At 40.8% G+C, this 22,171-nt stretch overlaps 1 protein-coding gene across 26 annotated transcripts in view; it reads right to left on the bottom strand.

Moving 5' to 3' along the window:
* Positions 1–16,818, bottom strand: part of LOC134624906 (receptor-type tyrosine-protein phosphatase delta-like) — a 406,192-nt gene extending 389,374 nt beyond the window's left edge. For all 26 annotated transcript variants that reach the window (XM_063470050.1, XM_063470055.1, XM_063470052.1 and 23 more), the window contains exons 1-3: positions 16,709–16,818; positions 16,394–16,509; positions 16,179–16,214 (exon numbers count right to left, since the gene is read on the bottom strand). The gene's annotated coding sequence lies outside the window, so the exon portion shown is untranslated. The remainder of the gene's footprint in view (positions 1–16,178; positions 16,215–16,393; positions 16,510–16,708) is intronic.
* Between the last annotated feature and the right edge of the window lie 5,353 nt (positions 16,819–22,171).

Raw genomic sequence — 22,171 nt, 5'->3', positions numbered from 1 at the left:
CAATAATCTGATGTAATTCAATAGAAAAAGTGAGGGGGAGGAAGGAAAGCAGCTAAAGTCTAGACATCCCTGTGGGAAGTCTGTGTGATCGGTGGAGGGAAAAGTTCCTTTGGAGCTTATATTCTTCATGGCTTCCCATCGCTTCAGTCAGACAGAACAAACAACCAAAAGTGTTCGTCGACAGTTTATGGGTAAAATAGTTTGGAAAGCCGACGCATTTATGTTCAGTAAATTAATGAGATTGCACTGATACCTGTCCAGACTCATATAATAATATATAATATTAGGCGGAAAAGACTTTAAAGGAATTCAATAGCAGGGAGCCCCAAAGATGTCTGTCACCAGTTCAGTAAATTTAATTGTTGCCAGTTTTGTGAAGTGCTATGATACCAGAGTCTGACCTTTGACCTTTTTTATTTGGATCATCATTTTGTAATTCTCTCCTATTAAAATATAATCAGTTTTTTTGTGTCCAGCTAAACCTTTCTGCTACGTGTGAAAAAAAATCTAGCAGTGCAATATTTCTTTCAGCTTTCAAAGTTTCTCTTTAAAGATGGTCCGTTTCTTCAATCATTTTAAGTCCAGTCCTTATACCAGACCATTTTCAGGCAGGTTTTTCTTTGTTTGTTAAGCCACTTAACACTATCCTATGACTCATTCAAGCACAAAAAATGCATCTAACCACTTTTGGGACTACATATAATGAACAACTTACTAGCAATTTTTGTTTATAACTGAAATTTTGATATAAAATAGTGTTTTTCCACCACTAGGTTGAATTTCTCAGCATGTTGTGCATTGTGTCAACCAAGTATTAGTCACCGAAGTGTCATCAGAAATGGTCTCACGGGAAGGGTGGCTGTCAATAAGCCATTCTTAAGGAAGAGAAACAGGGAGAAAAGGTTGAGGTATGAAAATTACACACTGCACCTGGACTGACAATCAGTGGCTTTATGAAGTGATGAGTCCAAATTTCAGGTAAGGAGGGAGGTACAACAGTGAGTGTATACAGCCTTCTGTAAAAAACTGTCTCTGAGGTGGCTTGGAAATACATATCAGCCTGTGGTGTTGGGCATCTTGTTGAGATTGATGGAATTATTGATGCAGAAAAGTACCATAAGATTTGGATCCATCATGCAATAGCATATGGAAAATCTCTGATTGTCAGCAGTTTCATTTTTCAGTATGGCAATGATCCCAAACACACTGCCAATGCAGTGAAAGCAAACCTGGATAGAAAAACACACGATGGAGCGCCATCGGTCATGGATTGGCCTCCCCAGAGCCCGAAGCTCAACATTACTGGAGCAGAGTGGGATCACATTGACAGAGAATAGAACAAAATGCAGTCAACATTCAAAGAAGAGCTTTGAATGTCCTTCGAGAAGCCTGGAGAACTATGAGACTTGTGCACAGCACTGTACCGAAGTAAAAGCAAATAGTTGTGTGTGGAGGTGGGAAAAGTAAATGAGAGGCAAGAGGCAGGAATCTGCAAAAGACATAGTAAGCAAAACAAAACGACTTCCAAGCCAGTTGCCACCAACTGCACTACTTTACTTAATAAGTTTCAGAGCTCTAGTAGATGGATTATGAGAGCAAGGCTTCATTTTGCCATTCGCAACAGAGTGACAGGGCCAACAGCAGTGCGGTTTGTTACGGCTGGCTCTTATCGGCTGAATTTTATCTTAGTCCAGTGGAATTACATTCAGAGACCAATTCAAATATACTGTTAGACAGTGTAATCCATATCCATGGCCTCACAAATCCCTCAGAGCATTAATTCATCCCATACAGTCTACAAGATTAATAGTAGGCCAGGGCAAGATGTGATAAAGCTAGCAGAATACATTGTCCCACTGGCCAACAGTACAGAGTCTAATTTGTATGGTTTTCAATAGGCTCACACAGTGGTCATTGTTAAGACTCCCAAAATTCACAGGCACTGGTGTTATGATTAGCTCGAAGAACAAGTTTAACCCAGGTTAGTCCTACAGGCACATGAAAAAAGATATTAAAGACATTTTTAAATGTTAAGGGCAGACAAGATCAAGCTTTGTGACAAACAGTTTAAAAACTTAAGCGGATCACCAAGTGAAACACTTAACAGAGTTTGTCATAACAACCTGTTATATCATTAGCCAGATTTTAACATTGTCTCCACAATGGCCTGTTTAATTGTGTCTTCATTGGTTGACCTAGCTTCTTTAACAGCATAAACTCACATTTTGCAGTAAAAGAAGACTTGTTACCATGTTTTAAATATACAAGCTATAAATTTCACACGGCATTCCTTGTATTTCAAATAATAGTTTACATGTTTTCATGAGAATTCACGTCCCAACTAGGTTACTGCAATGCAAACGTAGCCAAAATAGTAGAAAAAGAAGAAATATAAGGAATTAATTTGTTAATAGATATCTAAAATTAACATTCAACTTCTTTGTAACATTTAGATTTATGTTTTTATTCAACTGAAAGATTTAAACACTGTCTTGATTTTTATTTGAGTCTTACAATACTACTATGCTACTGGGCAGCTAGCTTATCTTTGGACAATAAACCCAAAGCTTAACTGAGATTAAAATTTCTCCTGCTTGTCTGAACTCGCTGTATCAAGCCAAAATGACCTGATGAAACAAAATGTAATGTGTTAAGCTATAGAACGCAAGAGCTAGGCTAGCTGTTTCCTTCTAGTGCTAGTCTTCATTTTAAGCTAAGACAACTGCTTGCTAGCAATAGCATAATCTTTACCATATGGAATCAACAGCACTGTTGATCAGGCAGGTAAAATAGCCAATAATAATAATGCTTATTATTAATAACTGTCTTGAGTTTTTATTTGATTTTTACAAAAGTACTATGCTACTGGGCAGCTAGCTTATCTTTGAACAATAAACCACTAAGCTTCACTGAGATTAAAATGTCCACTGCTTGTCTGAACTTGCTGTATCAAACCAAAATGACCTGATGAAACAAAATGTAATGTGTTAGGCTATAGCACGCAAGAGCTAGGCTAGCTGTTTCCTTCTAATGCTAGTCTTCATTCTAAGCTGAGATATATGGTTGCTAGCAATAGCGTAATCTTTACTATATGGAATCAACAGCACTGTTGATCAGGCAGGTAAAATAGCCAATAATGTACGTATGTAAAAAAAAAAAATATGTAAATGGATACAGTAACCTCTGCTGTCTATTTAAGAAATGGTGATAACAGTGTACTTTGTTCACATTTAAACAGGGTTGCAAAATGCTACATTGTTACTACAGTATAGAGCTTCATATTATTTTAAAAACAAACACAATATCAAGGAGGATAAAGGTAAATACAAATATCAAATTCCATATATGGACTTCATAGCAACTATACTATGAGTGTCCATGCAATAAGATAAGATAAGATAAGATAACCTTTATTAGTCCCACATGTGGGAAATTTGTTTTGTCACAGCAGGAAGTGGACAGTGCAAAAGTTATGAAGGACAATTAGAATAAAATAAAATAAGAATAAATACAGTACACAACTGTACAGAATAGAATAAAAATAGAATACTATATACAGTAGAATAAAATAGAATAAAATATACAATAGGATAAAAATAGAATACAAATGCTATATACAACAGAGTGAAAAATACAACGGTGCCAGAAAGATTATTGCACATTTGTGTTATTGCACATTTGTGGATGTGTGTGTATGATCAGTTAAAGTAACTATGGTCTAAACTAAAATAACTATGGTCTCAGTTTTTACACAGGCTCGTACAGTCGGTTATGTCCACTAGCAAAACTGCCAGATGTATTACACCCCCACATAACACCAACTGAAAACAGTGTAGCTAAACAGGTCTATTGTTCTGTGTGTGCATCACAGAACAAGAGAGAGTTGAGACGAGGTATTCAAAGCAATTCTGAGATTCTGGTTTAGGTGGGTAGCCTCATACTGTAGTACTGATAAGTATCATGCTTCCAAAAGTAAATTGTTTGTGTGCGAGTGTGTATTTGAACATATGTTCCTGTGGGTCATGTGGTGTTCTCTGGTGTTTAACCCCCTGCCCTTTCTCTACTTAATGGACTCCCTTGAGGCCTAACCTCTCTCTCACAAACACACACTCGCATACACACCCGCTCTCCCTGACTCTGGAGGTTTCATAATCCTCTCTGCTTGCTCGCACACTTAGCCATATCTGATGATTTTCTGCAGTAATGAAGTTAGCATTGGAGGAAGCACTGCTGCTACATTTTAACATTGATTTTTACGATACGTGGTGGGTAGTGTATTTGAGTCGAAAACGGGGCTGTGAATTGTTCTTGTAAATGCACGGGCGCGTAAACAGCATGACGCTTGATGGGTGACGTTTTACTTTCTCGATGTCTGACAGGGACAGGTTAAGCAGGGAGTAAAAAATGATTGGGTCTACAGTAAAGGCAGAGAGAAAAAACTGCGATGTGCATTAGTATGTAGCATGCAGTGTTTTTGGAGGCTCTCTGAGGGTCACAGTATGTTTTGCATCAAATGCAAAATGAGGGCAAGTTCTAGTGCTTCAGCCTCACTCGAGTGTGTGTGTGTATATCTATGTATTCCTACTCAGTGGTTCAGCACTAAGATACACTGAAAAAGTCCCCACAAGGAAAAAAAAAGATGATGAACTGTTTGTCAGGTAGTTCAAAGGCAAAAACAATCCCACATTCAGACCACGCTACGTAGTAGTGGAAAATACGCATTCAAGTTGGAGGAGAAAAGAAAGAAAAAAGATCTGCTGTAAAGCCATAAAATACAATTCATCTTGTCGCGGTCCCTGCGAGGAGCGTGTAATCGCAATGACACACTGGTGTAATCCATTTAAAACACTTTGGCTCAGGCCTAGGCTGCTTTGACTTCCTCTGCAGGCTTGTGCCATCATCTTCATTTCAGATACGTTTCCCTGACTGCCTGCTATTAGCGAAAATGTGTAAGCTGCCTTGTCGTCCACCTGCTCAGGCTGCCAGGCGAGCATCTTGTCCTGGATGCATTACATGACCGGCGAGAGCACACAAAAAAACAGAAAAAACACGAAAAGATAATAACCGGCTCATCTGAGGCAGAGGTGAAGTGCAAGCCTATTCGCTTGTCCGCAGACATGTAATCTGTCTCGAGAGGTGCTCTCTCTTCTGGCGCCTCTGTGCTTTGACTTTCGGAGGCAGGGTAGACCCACCCAACCTGACTAGGCAATGAGCTTAGAGTAATGGTGTCACCAGAGCGCTGAATCTCATTGAGAGTTGCTTGAGCAAACATTATCTCACGCTGAAACCACTGCAACAGTGTCTGGAGGGGAGGCTCTGGTGAGTTATTACACAGTGAGTTTTAATCTTACAGGAGGAAATACACGCTTGCCATTTAATGTAAGAAGACCAGAGGGCAACCTGGGTGCATTCTGCATGTGCTTCTCCATGCAGGGTTGAAAGTAATTGAACTAATTAGGCACTCAAAGGGACCAAATTAAACATGAGGTTGGCATTAAACCGTGGATGATTTATATTTACCTATAAACTTTGCCCAAGACTGCTGCTCACCACCGGACTGTTTTATGCATCGTTGGTTTAATTATGACTATTTGTTAATGGGCATTCTGAGAGGTCTGGCGTACTGGTTAAAAATATTCAGGGTCGTTCAGGAATGAAAAGAATGATAAACAGCGGTTTAACAAGAGCGACGAAAACAACCTTTTTCTTCACAGCCAAATATTTGAACCAAAAAAAAGTGTAATACATTTAAAATTGTATACAGAACTCAATAAAGACGCATTCATTGCAAAAAATAATAACAGCACTGCACGTTTGATCAGCATTAGTTGTGACCTTGCACACAAGATGCTATCAAAACAGCTTAATGCACAAAATTGAAGCGCTGTAAACAAACTCCAACTGTACGAACAAAGCCAAATTATATGAGGGAAGCCAAGCGTTAAGCAAAGTGCAGCCACTGGATTATCTTTACACCTATTAGAACACAGAAATAACACCGCTAGGCAGTGGTGACCACCACAGAGCTGTTTTTCTTTCTTTTTCAAACTACTCATGTTGTTTTTGGAACAGTCCCACCAACTTGGAACATACCAACGGCTCATCTGTGTGCTAGTCCGGTAGCTTATAATGTGCCAGAGCTTCTCAAATAATTGCACTTATCTCGTGAGCAATAATGTCAACTCTCTCTTTTTTTTTTCCTTCCCCTCTCTCGGAGCATATTGCATTCCCCAAGTCAACAGTTCAATCTCACCTTCCCCGCCCACTTCTCTCCGAGCAGCAGATGCCATAATTTTTCTTTGCCCCCACTTCTCTTTCTCCTCACCCACCTTCCTTCTACCCACTAGATGGATCAGCTCTCTCTCTCAATCCATGCTTCCTCTGCACCTCCTCAGACGGGGAGATTGATTTGTCTACAGGACGCCTCTGACCTTTGATATGATCCGATAAGGGACGCACGGCCCTAACCGAATTAGACAATCAAAGGGGAGGCACATTAGAAGTGAGAGGAGGGTGTTTCCCTTTTTTGCTCACAACATGCCGCTGCTTTTTTTTTTTTTCTATGACGGTTAAATCCACTGTCCATCTCCTGCCAGCCCCAATCAGACACCCGGGGGAAAATAAAAGATGTGTTTTCAAATTGCACTCTGCCTAAAGGCTCTTTGGGCCAAATTTAATTTTCACCTTGCATCGATTTTCCCTTACTCCCAACTCAATGGATCCTAATGTTATCTATGGTGTATTTCTGTGCTACGCAGGAATAAAAGGGAGGCCTTGTTCTGGACTGCTGCATGTCAGAAGACACTGCGTGCAATATGTCTTCCTCGTAGCATCCAGGGACTGAAATGATTGAGAAGCTGCCCTTTTCTTTGTGTCAGTTCTGGCATCGCTTTGTGTCTTTGGGATATTTCCCAAATCAACTTTCATCCACATGTATTGACTTGACTTGACTTAATCCTCCAGTTTGTCTTTAAAACTGATGTTCAGTACTGTAACTTTTAACCAGGAAAAGATATTTGCTTAACGCATCTTTTTTAGTCCAGATGCATCCGACTGAAATAGCGGACTTCTGTTGTGATGCCTTCTGTTGTGAAATCTAGACGGCACACATGCAGCGTGTTAGATGCTTTTACTAAAAATACACCTGACGTCAAGGGATGGTGGGCTTTTGTCTTATCAGTAGCTGGATGCAGTGTTGCTACAATGAGCCTTAGCCTGAGTTGGATTGGCACCTTTGGGCATCCAGGTTAAAAATCAAGAAGCCTCACCACCTCTAATGATGATTAGGTAAGTCTGTCTCTCAGCACAGATTGTGAATGTGTTTTCACTTTTTTTTATCCCAGGCTTGATTTCTGTAGGAATAACTACAGAAATAGCTATTTATAAAGATACTTAAACTGGGTTAAGCACATCTAGCTCTATTTATAATGCTTTAATAATTAATGAAAGATAATTTAATTCCTCGGCAAGCTGCAGTCAGGCTATGATGGGAATCACATCGTTAGAAATGCTGCATCGAGTGGAAACAGAAAACACTGATAGAAAAAAAGCGAAATTAGATTTTCCAAAAAGGACAACGCTTTAGCGTCCGTCTGTTCGGACGTTTTTAGAACCACTCGGGTGTCGAGGCTGAGGGAACCTTTGTGGCAGCTTACCCTAAAAAAATAAAGAAATAAAGATATTTTTGGGGGAAAAAACAGCTGACAAGCCGGACAGAAGAAAGGATAGGTTTCGACAGATCCCAGCCTTCTTTCACTGGAACATATGAAGAGGAAAACAAAGAGTGAAGAGGATGACGAGGAAAGGCAGTGGCTTCAAAGTGGGCTACAGTGTTGCAAAGCCAACAAATGGCGTGAAAGCACACTCAACTTGCACGGATACACATGAGACCCAGTATCACAAGCCACAACACATAACCAGGCGCGGGTATGAACAGAGGGAGGGTGTTTGTGTGAAGGGGGGGGGGGATGAAGCAGTGGGGAGAGCATGAGGAGATGCAATCCCTCCCTCCCACCCACCCCTCTGGCAACGTCGGTATCCTCGGTACCATTTGTTTGTCGTCTTAAACTGGCAGAGAGCTCAGGAAGCCAGGGTCTTACATAAACCCTACCCAGTATGGCTCTTTGCTGGGGAACTGATCCCTCCCAAAACCCTCATTGTTATTCTCTCATGATGCCGAGGGATCTGCCGAGCACCCACAGCCAAACCTACAGCAGGACTGAGTGGGAGGTTGGGGTGCTGTGTTTACATGTGTGCTCTGTCAGGGGGGACTGAGCTAACTGTACACACAGGATTACAGACGGAGTACAACTTTTAAAGCTGAAATGTCACTCATTTATTGAGGACGTGGTCATCGTTTTTCCCTCAACCTCAAATCGCTACACAGGGGGCAAAAAAATAAAGTGCAGGATTCTTGTTCATTAATCCTTCCAGGTCTGTTACATTGCTGACTTTGTGCGATCATAATCGCTTAAAAGACTCCATGAGACAGGTCTTCTTTGTCAAATTGAATTTCCACTCCACTATCACCAAGTGGCAGATATTCATCAAGGGGAAAGGGGGAGAAAAAGATTTCAAAAGGTACAATATAATAGACTCGAACACACTTCCAGGGATGTCCAGATTCTCCTACGTGTGGAGATTACACTCTGCAGCCACGGAGCTGCTGACTCTGTCAGGGGTTTGATTTAAATGTCCAAGGTAGAGCTTGATCAAAACATGTCCTTTTTCAGTCTGATCAAAGACAATATGGCCGCTGGGGTCTGTGAAATCCATGCTGTGCACTCTCAACCTCTGTATTTACAGAACAGAGCTCAGCTTCATTCAATAAAATATGCATAAAGCACGAGCTGCCTCATGTGATTGCCTCATCTCCGGCAGCTATTCAAGAATTTTCTCTAGGATTTTTTGGGAAATTCACGTATAGAGTTGAAATATCTATTTAGTCAAATTTGGGAAGTGGAATTTACAGGATCTCTATATTTGCTGTGGCTCTGCATATTATTACATTACACTCAGGCTGTTCTTTAGCTGGCTGTAAAATACTATTAATAAATTATATGCTGTGGATACAAGCCTCACTGATCCTACCACAGTGGTTGGACTATTTCATATCCAATATGAAGATTTATTTTTTTTTCTTAAGGCACCTGAGACAGTTTTTCCCCCCCTATAAAAACCAAATAAAGACTTTTCTAAAACTAAACCCTTAAAAAGTTTAACTTGTTTCCTCTCTTCAGCAAAACAATAATGTGGTGCCCATCACGGTGTGCAGAAGAAATATTGTTCACAGTGACCTCCAAGTGACTACCGGAATGGGTTCAAGGTATGAATATAAAAATCTAATAGTGTGAATCTGAGGCTGCTGGGACAACTGAGATTTCTTCTATTTGCAGCTAAGGCTTCATCAAAGTATCCTGTATAAGGTGCATTTTTGTCAGCCTTTCTTTTTTCTCATTACTGACCTGAAAGGACAGTAAGAGAAAAAAACAGTTGGCATCAGTGTTGGAAAAAAAGAAAAGAAAGAGAGATTGGAAAGTGTCTGGAATCATAATCAAGTCTGGGATGTACACAGAGAAAATGAATCTTATCTTTAGGTCAGAGGCGGATGATCTGACAAAGAAGCCCACAAGCTGCCACTCGAGTTCACTTTCCACTTCTGCTACTTTCTTTTTGTTTTTTCCAAACGCTTTGATTTGCTCTACCCTTTCCCATGGTGGAAGTCCCTTGGATAGCAACCGAGTAGGTCTAATTGATTTCTCTTGTTCATGTCGGGTAGAGGCAGCAGCATCGAACTGTGCAGAGTACCCTGGCTCCAGCTTGCCTGTATTATTCCTTTCTGTTTTCTTCTTTGCCTCCATATCCCAGTAGACTATAAGGCCAATATTCAACATACCAGTGCCCTCTAAACTCTCACAAGATGCCAGATGGCCGAGGTATGCCAAAGCAATCGCATGTATGGAGGTAAAATAACACCATGGCGCTGTACACGTGGCTTACATAAAGGTCAGGCTGTAAGATTACACTGGCGTTTACTCTTCTGAAATCACACCAAGTCGTTATCGCAGCTAGACTCTATCGTGCCGAAATAACTAGCGGTAAAGGCGATGATATCATGAATGCCCATTCAGCCGACTCCAGTGCAGCAGCTTTGCAGAAAATAGTAGCTTTATAGAATTATTCGAATTATTCATATTTCATTACTGTAATATATTGATTTTTTTTCCAACAATTAAACAAAAACAAGCCTGCAGTTCCAATTGCTTTGCATTTCTTTGCATGACATTCAGGAATCCTCGCATTCACCCTACTTCAACAGGGATTGTGACGCAGGGCAGCACATCTATAACATTATCCTCTTGCCTTTGTCTTTGGTCAGTATCCATCAGTTTTGTCACTTCCTGTCATGTCAGGGGAACAAGAAGGCAATGCTTTTCTATTTAATATTTTTGTCTGTTTGTTTTTCCAATTTTAACAGCACAATGCAGACCAGATTTTCTTTCTACAACAACAATGCAGCCGACAGTCGAGCAGGGAAGGGAAACATCCACCACAACGTTGGCGGCTGAGATGAATTTCTAATCACGCATGATTGAGCTTGGATTAGAAGCACTGCTAGAGAAATTAGGTAACAGCAAATTTACAACAAAAGCGCCCTAACTGAACAGTGTTTTCTGCTGGTTCAAGATCAAGACAGCCAAGGTCAAATTAAAGCTCAGCAGAAATACAAGGAACATCATCTCACAGATAGCATAACTGCCATCATATGGATGTATAAAGAATACTTAGCACTGCTTATACATCATGAACCAGCACTGAATAATTCATTGAAATGCCATGAAATTTACATATTACAGAATTGCATTTGTGTAGGTCAAAAATATGACACCCTTCAGTACTGCGCGGAATACTGTGGACTAGCCAAAGATTTACGTCACCAATGGTGGAAGAAATTAAAGGCAACTTTATTGACAGATCACATTAGCTTGCATCATCTTTTAATAGAGGTGCTGAATTTAAGCTTCATCTTAAATCATGTATTACCAGAAAGTGGTGGCTGTCATATATGAGTAATTAATGCTACAGTTAGCAAAAAAGAATTTAAAAAACCCACAATAAGTTTGATTAATGATCAATGAACTGTGCCTTTCCTGAATATAATTCCATCAGATGTTTGTCTGCTACAAACATCTGCTACATATAATCAGCAGCTTATGGTGGCTAATGCTAGCTGTTAGCATACATTAGCTACTTCTTCAGATAACACTGAGTCAGTAATGCATGTGTTGACGTATGCTTTGGCTATCAGTGTAGCCAAAGATTACATTACTCTGTCATGCTTCAGACTGTTATAAAAGATATCTTATTTCTTGGACAGCTAACACTGAAAGCACCTATCATAAATTTACAGTCTTTTTAATGTAATGTGCAATTTCAGCTAAATAAATAAATGAAAGAAAACAAGAGTAAATTAATCCTTTCCAGATCCTGAAAACTAGTTTTATTGCTTAAATAAACCTTTTTTCTTTCAACTTAAACTGCTCTAAATTTAATCTAAAAATGATTTGCAGACAGAGAAAACCAAATTCACCTCTGAAAGCAAAATAGCATGCTGTTTCATTTACTCGTTGTTAATTAGGTTAATCATTAACATGATATGCTTTTTCTCAGTTTATTACTAGCAGCGATTTGCTACAATCTTACTTGTTTTGTTGCAGTATAGTAAGCAGCTTATGGTGGCTAATGCTAGCTGTTAGCATGCATTAGCTACTTCTTCAGATAACACTGAGTCAATGATTTGAACTGGTTGGCTTTTAATAATGCATGTGTTGACGTATACTTTGGCAGTCAGTGTGGCCAGAGTTTAAAAAAAATATTACATTACTCTGTCATGCTTCAGACTGTCATAAAAGATATCTTATTTTTTCAACAGCTAACACTAGGAGCACTTATGCTAACTTTACAGTCTCCATAATATAACATGATATTCTTTTTCTCAGTTTATTACTCGAAGCGATTTGGTACAGTCTTCCTTGTTTACGTGCAGTATAATAAGCAGGTTATGATGGCTAACGCTAGCTAACAGCACATTTCATCTAACAACACTGTCCATTCAACAGTTTTCTTCCTTTTTCCTCTTACACATCTTTACAGTCTGGTCCAGGGTGCAAAGTTGGAAAAACATTACGATACATGACCATGCACCAGACAGCTGCTGCTACTGCAAAAAAACACACACACAAAAAAACATGTTGTATAACCAAGAACAGGTCTTGCACAGGCCAAGGGCATCTTTTGAAACTTTACAGTATCTTCACAATAATACGTAATTTTGCCAGGAAAACAGATCTGTATATTCCCTTGTAGACTCCAGACTCAATGTTTTTTGTTGGCTTGTTACGATGCAAACCTGTAGTCATTAATCAAGGCTTACTGGGCTCTAACCTGGAGAAGGCAAATATTGATTGCTCTCAGATAAGACTTGACATGTGGTTACCCAGCTATCAGATGGCAAAAAAGTACATTTCATCTGTGCCACTTATATAACATCAGTCTATCCTGATCATTTGTAATGCCTTTTTTTTTGTTTTTTTGATTGTTTAACATTAACTTCAATATCAACGCAGGGCTTTTAAATTAAAATGTGACCAGCGTGAAGAAAAAAAAGGATTAATAAACCTCTCTTAATTGGATAACATGAGCAATCTGCAACGGCTCACCTTCCTACTGTATCACATACATCAGACTTAATAGCACTGACATCTCCTGCACGAGGCAAAACTTGTTGTTTAACAACTTAATGAGTGTCTGATTTATGACTGGAGCCCGGTGTCTGATAAATAAACAGCACAGGTGAGAGGGTTTCATCTCACGGAGCGTTTTCTAATCAACAGCTAAGAAGAGACGAAACATTTAAGGTTGTACTTCTGTGCATTGGGCCTGCGAATAAATGTGTGCGAGCGTGCCGGCTTGCTGAAGTGAATTCCACTCATCATTCAATTCTTCCAGCGTGTGCATGAAATAACTGATTAGTTGCATCTATCAAATTCTAAAATCGCCAATATTTCACGTACGTATTGAAATATCATCAAGGTAGCGCAAAAGGTCAATACGCGCACTGTCGGGGAGGGAGGGGGGATAAATATCATCCTGTTCTTATTAACAGTCATGTGACAAACCACATCTGAGGCTGTGTGACGCGCATATTCGCGCACATCCACGCGGGGAATGGGTTTGTATTGTCATGTGGCCGCCTGCGAATCTCAATGAGATGCATTTTGTGCCAAGTAGCCAAGGGAGTTGTTAAATGTGACGGCATCAGAACATCCAGTTTCGGAGAGGCTGTGTCCATGAAGGGACAGCGACACCCTCGTGAGTGAGAAGCTCGCTCTGCAAGAGACGTGGAACTTTGGCAGCCAATGCATCAGCTAGCACAAAATGAAGCCTGCCTCATCCAAGAGCATTAAGATGCGGATAAATAAATAAAACATTGCCACCATGAGAGGAGAGGCAATGTGACAGCGGGATTTTTTTTTTTTTTTTTTTGTGCTTGCTTTCATGTTGGCAGGCGCAGGCATTTTATTTTGGGATGAATCAAAATTTCCTGAAAACGCCTGCGCCAGGTGTATCTAATTATCTGACAGTGCATCCTCATTATAAAACGGCCCCTGGGAGCCGGGTGTTTGGCTTGCCGAGCCTTGGACCACAATCAAGGTGCTCCTAACAGCAAGTGCATGAAGATAATATAGACACTACGTTTCCATAGATGTACTGAGCCCACTTTTTTTTTCTTTTTTTTTGCTGAGAACTAGGCAGTGTTTGCACTTTCACGATACTATGTGTGCCCGTTTTCTTTAAAAATCCATATATACCTACACGATAACTGTAGTTTTGCTTGTTTGCGGCGCATCCATGTGACAAACACGTGTCAGTACAGTTAGACAGTCTGAGGAATGAAAGGAAAAACAGCTATACATGTATTAGCAGGTGTTATGACAGCCCCTTGCTGTCTCAGCCATGCCCCGATTATGTCACCTGGATGAAGTTTATAAACCATAATTACAGCTTATTCCTGATTCTCTCCAGGGAGGTGCAAGCAGGCAAAAGGAAAAGTGGGTGTGTTGTCAACACGGTCACACTAGAGCAAACTATGTTAGGGCATAATTAATGAGAGAAAAGGATCTGCAGAAGTGGCAGAAGTGCAGCTCTGTAGCTGGCAACGCTGGATGCTGATCTGGGGGGTGGGGTCACCGTGGAGGAAGCTTGAGCAACGGTGAGCAAGCCGACCTGTCTTTTTCCTGCTTATGATTTCCGGCCACAGCTTAAATCCCATCCAGCAGTGATTGATGTGGGCTTGGCGAGTGGGTCTGGGAGCATCACTCAAAGGCAAGATGGAGGAAAAGCTGCGGAATGTTTCCAGTTTATGAAGTGGGAGCGCTGCTGGGTAGATGATGGCGAGGGAGGAGGGAGGGAGGGGGCATTCTTACCTAGGACTAATCTGTGGAAAGCTTTGCAGCAAATGATTCAAATCCGCTTTATGCTCAAATGTGTGTTTACTCACAGGGACACCTGAGCTGCGTGACCACTGACTTTCAGCATTACTTTTTCCCATATTGCAATTTGCTGGTCATCTAAAGAGGGTGTGAGCACTTCACCTGATGTTCACCTGAGGTTATATATAACCTTCATATAATTACTGCTGCTAGAGATGTTTTTTTAATGATAATACATGATTACCTTCTAATTTGAACCGGTTTAAGAAAGAAAGACACAAATATTTAAACTGACAGATCATTAGGGATTAAAATAATGATAAGCAACCCTTAATTACATTCCAAACTAGGATGAGTAAAGTCTTTTTTCAATAAAGCAGCTTAATATTAAGACAAACTCATCTGCATGAATAAAAACTGTGTTGCTGAGCCACATTAGCGCCTTTTTATGCGTTAAATTTTAGTGGACCCTGTGTCACAGTTTCCTCTGCTTACCCATTTAGTTCCTTTTGAAATGCAACAGTAGCCTATCTCTTGCACTGCCTCATGACTGGCAGACCGTAATGCTATTACCTCTCCTTGATGGTCATGCTCACTTAGCCCCCTGTCACTCTACACTAGCCAGCGAAGACACATCTCTCTGACTGGCTGTCCTTGTCCTCATTTGCGAATGCTTCTCTTTGCTACAAAATACCGAGGAACCACAAACTTTTCACTTCATTATCTTGCCTTTTAGAGGCTTTCCACTTTTCTTTTTTTTTCTCGGGCTGCAAAGTATGAGTGCAAATCACGGGTAATTGGCTATATATGAATCACTTGTCAGTAGTAGTCTGAAAAAAAGAAAAACTCTTTAACGCAGGGAAGGGATCGCATAAATTATGGAACGTCCAAATCAGGCAGTGATGGAGGGAGGAAATAAAAAAACAAAACAAAAAAAACAAAAAACACGGGCATGTGCTGACACACTACTGCGCATGAGCCACTGTCAGTCACCAGTCAAATCTGGCATCAAAGCCTGTCAGATAACAGCAGCAAAATGGGTAAACTGGGTGAGTCACAGCCCACCCACCGGCTACACCACCTGAGTCAGGAGCTCTTGGGCACGCATCAACGCGTGCGCACACACGCACGCACGCATGCATTCATAGATAGACTAAGCAAATCGTCTCAGTTTGCAGAAGCAAACATTACACCAAACTTTCTCAACACGTCCCACAACTATGACACAGAATAAACCCCCCCCCCCCCTTAACACACACGCACACATTTCCAGCTTGTTTATGCGTGCCCGCGCATCCTCCGGAGAGGGCAGAGCATCGTTCGGGGCAAAGATGGCTCTCTCCCCCTCTCTCTATTTCTATTTTGTGTGTCCGTGTGAGCGCAGTACGTGTTATAAATGTTGACGATATAAATTCTGTTAAATATCTCGCCGCCATATGGAGTGTAACAGCGAGCGGCAGCCCGGTGCACGTTGCGTTTGCGCCACATTCTCCACAACATCCCTCCAAAGATGTGCAAAAAATGAAATAAAAAAAGCACCCCGGGCTCCTACTCACATCGCGGCACGACACAGAACTTGGAGCGGACACAGAAAAAAAAAACGACACTTTATTCCACACATGGAAAACATGACGAGCTGCTCTCGGCTGCAATTGACAGAATACGAAAAGAAAAAGTACTACTTACTCTATACCCAGGCGGAAGAATGCAAAGCCCTCGCAACTGTAGATATAAAAAAGGGAAATTAAAAAATGAGGGATGCGCTTCCTGTTGTTATTTTTCATTCAAAGAGATCAACTTAGTAATGGATAGCTGGGTGTCTTCTCGAACGTGAAGCTTTTATATATGTATATATATATGTGTGTGTGTGTGTGTGTGTGTGTACAAAAATCTCCACTTACCATGGGCTGTCCGAATAAATTCCTTAGGAAATTCCAGAGGAGTCCCTTCTTTCTTCACTCAAAGTCAGAAAACAGCAATGCCTTTTTCTTATTCCAAAAACAGGCCCCTGAATGAACTGAAAGAGAGAAGAGACCGAAAAAAAGAAGAAGAAGAAGAAGAAGCCACAACAAATTCCGTTAGAACCGGGAGTCCCCCCCTCCCAAACACCAACACCACCACCACCACCCAAAAAGTGTTGACCTAACATCTGTGAAGGAGAGCACACAATAAAAAAACGCAACTCGTAATAAATTGGCGGAATGGACAGATGGTACCTGCTCTCTTTATCACTGCCGACAAAGACAATGAGAGCGGCAATAAGACGGGCACAAAACTGAGAGAGCTGAGCTTTCCTTAGGAAACGCAGTCCCGGCGTGCTGTCGGATTCTACGCGCGCGGGGGCACGCACGCACGCACGCACACACACACACAGCTGCCGACGACGGCGGGAGCGAAAGCGAGAGGGAGGGGGGGAGAGAGGAGACCTGGGATGCTGCGCTCCAAAGCTGCACTACGCAGTCTGGCCGCTTGATGGCCAGCTAGAAGAGCTGCTGAGACTGGGATGTTTCCCAGCACTGTGAGAAGCTGGAGCCAAGTGTATACCCTCATTATCAAATGTTTAAAAAAATCTCACTGTTAATGTTAAGATGTCATCTGAGCTATGAGCCCATCATTGTGCATGTTGTGCACTGACAGCTCTAAATCGTTCAAATAAACCCTGAAGCAGGGGCCTCACTTTAGTTCAGGAGCTACATTTAGTCACACAGATCACAAGCGGGTCAGTGAGGGGAGACGCTTTACCAAACAGGCAATGCAACTTCTAAAACGTATCGCTGGTTTTTACACTTTCGTAAAGCATGCTGACGTTACGTAACAATTTAACAACATTACATACCAACGCAGTGGGGAAAAGCACCAAACTTTCAAAAGTAGAGTTTTTGTAAGTGAAAGATACAAAACAGCAACAGTGTTTCAAACAACTTCCCCAGATCTAGAAATACTTTAAATTTTCCATCTAAGCTAATGCTATCATCACTAGATCAGGAGCAATTTATTTTACACTTTATTTGAATTAGACAAGTTTATTACGGTGCTTATGTCCTTGGGCACAGTTCAGGGGGACGATATTGTACTTTTATTTGATGATAACCCGAGCATAATGGTGGCACAGTCCATCATCTGGGCAGGGCCCCATCTCTGCGTGGGTTCTCTCCAGAAGCGCCTGCGTCCTACCAAAGACATGCATTTAGTTTTTCTGTTAACTGGTGATTAGAAATTACTTGTGAATGTGAGTACAAGAGATTTTCTGTCTGTGTGTTAACACTGTAACAGGCTGGTGTTCTGTCCAGGGTGTACCCCCCACATCATTACCTGTGGCAGCTGGGATAGGCTCCAGCCCCACAGTCTTGAACTGAATAAGCAGAAGAATAATAATTGATATATGTTAATACTGCAGCTTTCATTGACTTTAGTGATTAGGATTTCACATTCAAAGAAAATAATGACTTGCGATTTATCGTTATGTGCTGAACTGTCATCTCAGGGGGGAAAAACACTATGCTTCCATTGGATGGATGGATTAGGAGTCTGGCAACACAGTGGCGTTTACTGAGAACTGGATCATGCTGCAAGACTGGGTCTAAAAGTAGTTTTGACATGTTTTTGCCATGAAACTGGGTCAGCAATAAAATCCAGTGTTACTTACACTAAGTAAATTCAAGCCCACTGCAACTACTGTCATCTAGGAATAAGCATAACTACAATTTTTCCAAAGACAGTGTGGTGTTTGCTGTCAAAATACAACTGCTTGGGTTAGTATACCTTTACAGTGATGAACATCGCCTAATATATTTGGAGCCCGCCATTGGCTGGAAATCTATGCAGTTCACATTATGTCAATGAAATGCTCCAGAATTACAGCACAGTGGCCTCTTGCATCATTTTAGTGTACGAATGAACACATTAATGACTACCATTTTTTCACTCTAAAGGGAGTGAATTCTTAAAAATTGCAGTGAGAAATGATTTCATGTATTTGTCGGTACTGGAGCAGCTAAAATGTAGTGGACTGTTTCTTAAGCATCAGTCCCCCCCCCCCCCCCCCCCCCCCATTTCTCTTTTGTGTTCATCACAATAAAACCTGATGAGAAGTGAGAGGGGAGAAGTTTTAAAAGAGAAAAGCACAATTTGTGAAGGGGAATAGCAAATAATTCTCAGTATTCTGGAAGAGTTCTTTTCCAACGAAGATGGCGATTATTTGCTCATTACTATAGAAGCTGACATCGTTCCGCTATCAAGCACAGCATTTCCATTTATTCCGTAGCTCACCAATTCACAAGCACTGATCTCGAGCTGCTCCTGAGGCCTCGCTGAAGGTGCAAGTTTTTTTTAAACTAATTACGCTGCAGAAAATTCCTACTGAGAAAATACTTGAAAGTGGAATCATCTGATCTCTGCAAGTGAATTTGTTAAAGCTGACACTTTAGATAGTTGTAATTCGTGCTTGCAAATGATAGCTTAGTTTAGGCTGTGGATGAAAATGCTTACTTTATCATGTTCTTTAAAAAAACATAAAGAACAGGGGAATATGTGTAGCCCTACGTTTAAGTTAGGAATCTACACGGTAATCCAAAACTATATCCAAAACCTGTGCAACACGCAAACTCTAAGGATCTTACAGTTGTTGCGTAGACATTGCATAAAAAAACTAAATGCAATCCTTGAGGTGTTTCTAGACCTTGAATTAAGTCAAACATTGGAAAGTTTGAAAGAGAAACTTGTCTGCACACAATATCTAAGCCATGAGTCCTGCTGGACTTACGTGTAGAGGCACAGATATGAGGAGGGCTACAAAAATATGTCACGCTGAAGGTTCCCAAGACCACAGTAGCCTTCACATTTCTTAAATATAAGTTCCTCAAGCCGGTTGCCTGCAAATGTTGGAGAAGTACCTTAATAAATGATGGGACCAGGAACTTGGTCATTCTGCCCGAGCTCTAGAGATCCTGCATGGAGATGGGAGAAAAACTTCTAGAAGTACAATCATAATTGTAGGCTTTACCAGTCTGGGCCTTTTATGGCAGATTTGCCAGACAAAAGCCTCTCCCATAGACTGGGGAGAATGAAAACCTATTTGGAGAAAAAGCCCCTAAAGGACTTTCGGACAGTGAGAAACAAAATTCTCTGGTCTGATGAAACCAAGATTTCCTTTGGGAGTGCACTGGCCCCACTACACCTACCCAATAAGTTTTGCTTTATTTTGTAGCTGCAGGCAGATGAAGGTGGATAGACTCAGGAAAGAAGCTGAAGAGATTCCACGTAGTGCAGGTGACGAATGACCTGCGCTGACTTTGAGATGCCAGTTTGGTGACAAGAACTCTGCAAAGGTGTGTGGGGTCAGCGGTGACCTTGCCAGTTCTTTTCTTCTTCAACTCATGCTAGTTTACCACCTGCACTTTCTTCAACTCTGCCAAGTTACAGACTTTACATCCGGTAACCAAAAATAAAGCGCTGAAGTTACTGTACACATTCTGCAGGCAACTTAGAGGTCAATCTGTCTGAGTAGCTATTTGAAGTTTGTCTTTTTTCTTTTTTTGTGCATTAATTGACTCAAAGTCATGTATGTTCACAGTATGTATATTAAAAATATCAGAAAACACGAGATACTTCTTAGTTTTTAAATCCACTGACTATAAAGATTTTCCTGTTAAAAAACAGAAGCCTTTGTGAGAACTGTTAAAGGTTACCATTAGGTCTACAGCTCAGCTTGAGTCTGTTTTCAGGCAGTTGGCTTCCTGCAGGTTGGGTTGGGTCTGTGCCTACAATAACAAGAACAGAATCAACACAGACTCTGAAAACTGTATTACTTTCATCTTTAAAATAACTTTCAAATTAAAACCTTATGTCTTAGCCTTGCATCATCTCACACTCACTGCTCTGCGGTGGACTGATTCCTTTTGCTAAGGCACTATGGTAAGGTTTACCTACCTATCTTATTTTGCCTTATTACATGGACAGATACATGTTTTGTGTGTGTGTGTGTGTGTGTGTGTGTGTGTGTGTGTGTGTGTGTGTGTGTGTGTGTGTGTGTGTGTGTGTGTATGTCTTTGTACAAGCTATTAAATATATTGAGATTGGAGAAGTACAGCAAGCAAAAAGGTATTAAGGAGTTTAATTTACATGCAGCAGTCACTTTATTAGGTACACAGTGCTAGTACTCGGTTGGACCCCTTTGGCTTTCAGAACTACCTTAATTCTTCATAGCACAGATTCAATAAGTTGCTGGAAACATTCCTCAGAGATTTTTGACCATATTCACATGATAGCATTGCATAATATCTGAAGATTTCTTAGCTATACGGCCATGGTAAAATTAATTACATTAATACATGCTACATGGTGCTGAAGGAACCAAAGTGCACCAAGAAAACTTTCCCGATACCATTACACCACAAGTAGCATGAAACACTGACAGAAGGCAGAGTGGATCCATGCTTTCATGTTGCTTACACCAAAATACCGAAAATGGAAGCTAATCGGACCAGGTAGCGTTTTGCCAGTCTTCTATCATCCAGACTTAGTGATCTCATATGAACTGTAGCCTCGGTTTCCTGTTCTTAGCTGAGAGGAGTGGCACCCGGTGTGTTCTTCTGCTGCTGTAGCCCATCTGCTTCAAGATCTTGTGCATTCAGAGATGCTCTTCTACATACCTTGTTGTAATGAATTATTGTTGCCATTCTATCAGCTCACAGCAATCTGGCCTTTCTCCTTTGACCTCTAGTGTCAGCAAGGAACATTCACTGAACTGGAATATTTTCTCCTTATTTGGATCTTTCTCTGTAAACCCTAGAGATGACTGCGTGGGAAAAACCCAGTCGATCAGAAGTTTCTGAAACACTCAGAGGAGAAAGGCCAGACTGTTTTGCAACGTCCATGTCAGATTCAAAGTCAAAGTCACTTAAATCACAGTTGTTTCCTATTCTGATATTCAGTTTCAGCTTCAGCATGGTGATCACCATGTCTACATGCCTGAATGCTAACATTACCATGTGATCCGCTGATTAGCGAGCAATTGAACAGGTGTACCTAATAAAGTGGCCAGAGAGTGTATATTTAGAAAAACCCCTGAATGTGAGATAATGTTTGGTTTTACAAAACAGTTTGAACATGAAAGAATTTTTGATAGTGAGCCACGTGTCACATCCTACTGTGTCCAGTCACCACTCACCTGCTTAAAGTGGATAATATAACCTTTGTTTCCATTGTCCAAGGTTGCGCTCGCCATGCTGGAGAGCTGTGTTACAAAAGCGACCTTTTGTTCATGTGTCATGACTCGTTTCATTTCCTGAGCCTGCCAAGATTGACTGTTATGTGATTTTTAATCTTTAACCCATAGCATATTAATCTGCTTTGCACAGAGGGGCGAACATTTTGTATAAGCATTTTAAATACACTGTACAGAGTACACATGTATAGAATTGAACATTATAAGCTTTTTATGCCCACTACTAATTTTATTTCAGGGTTAATGCTCTCACAGTACTGGTGCAACAGACAAAAGGTGGAGGATAAGAAATGGGATTCCTTTATATTTACATATGTATATATCTTTTAAAATTTTTTAGACAGTATTAAATTGGGCAAATATAGCTGAAATTTTGCCCAAATGTGCAATATAAATACAAGTTGAGTGGGTGAAGCTATGCTCAGTGCTTTGTATCTGGTATTCACTTTGGTTC

Source organism: Pelmatolapia mariae, linkage group LG3_W (genome assembly GCF_036321145.2).
Source record: "Pelmatolapia mariae isolate MD_Pm_ZW linkage group LG3_W, Pm_UMD_F_2, whole genome shotgun sequence".
NCBI classification, from domain to species: domain Eukaryota; kingdom Metazoa; phylum Chordata; class Actinopteri; order Cichliformes; family Cichlidae; genus Pelmatolapia; species Pelmatolapia mariae.
This window is presented reverse-complemented; position numbering and strand designations above follow the sequence as displayed.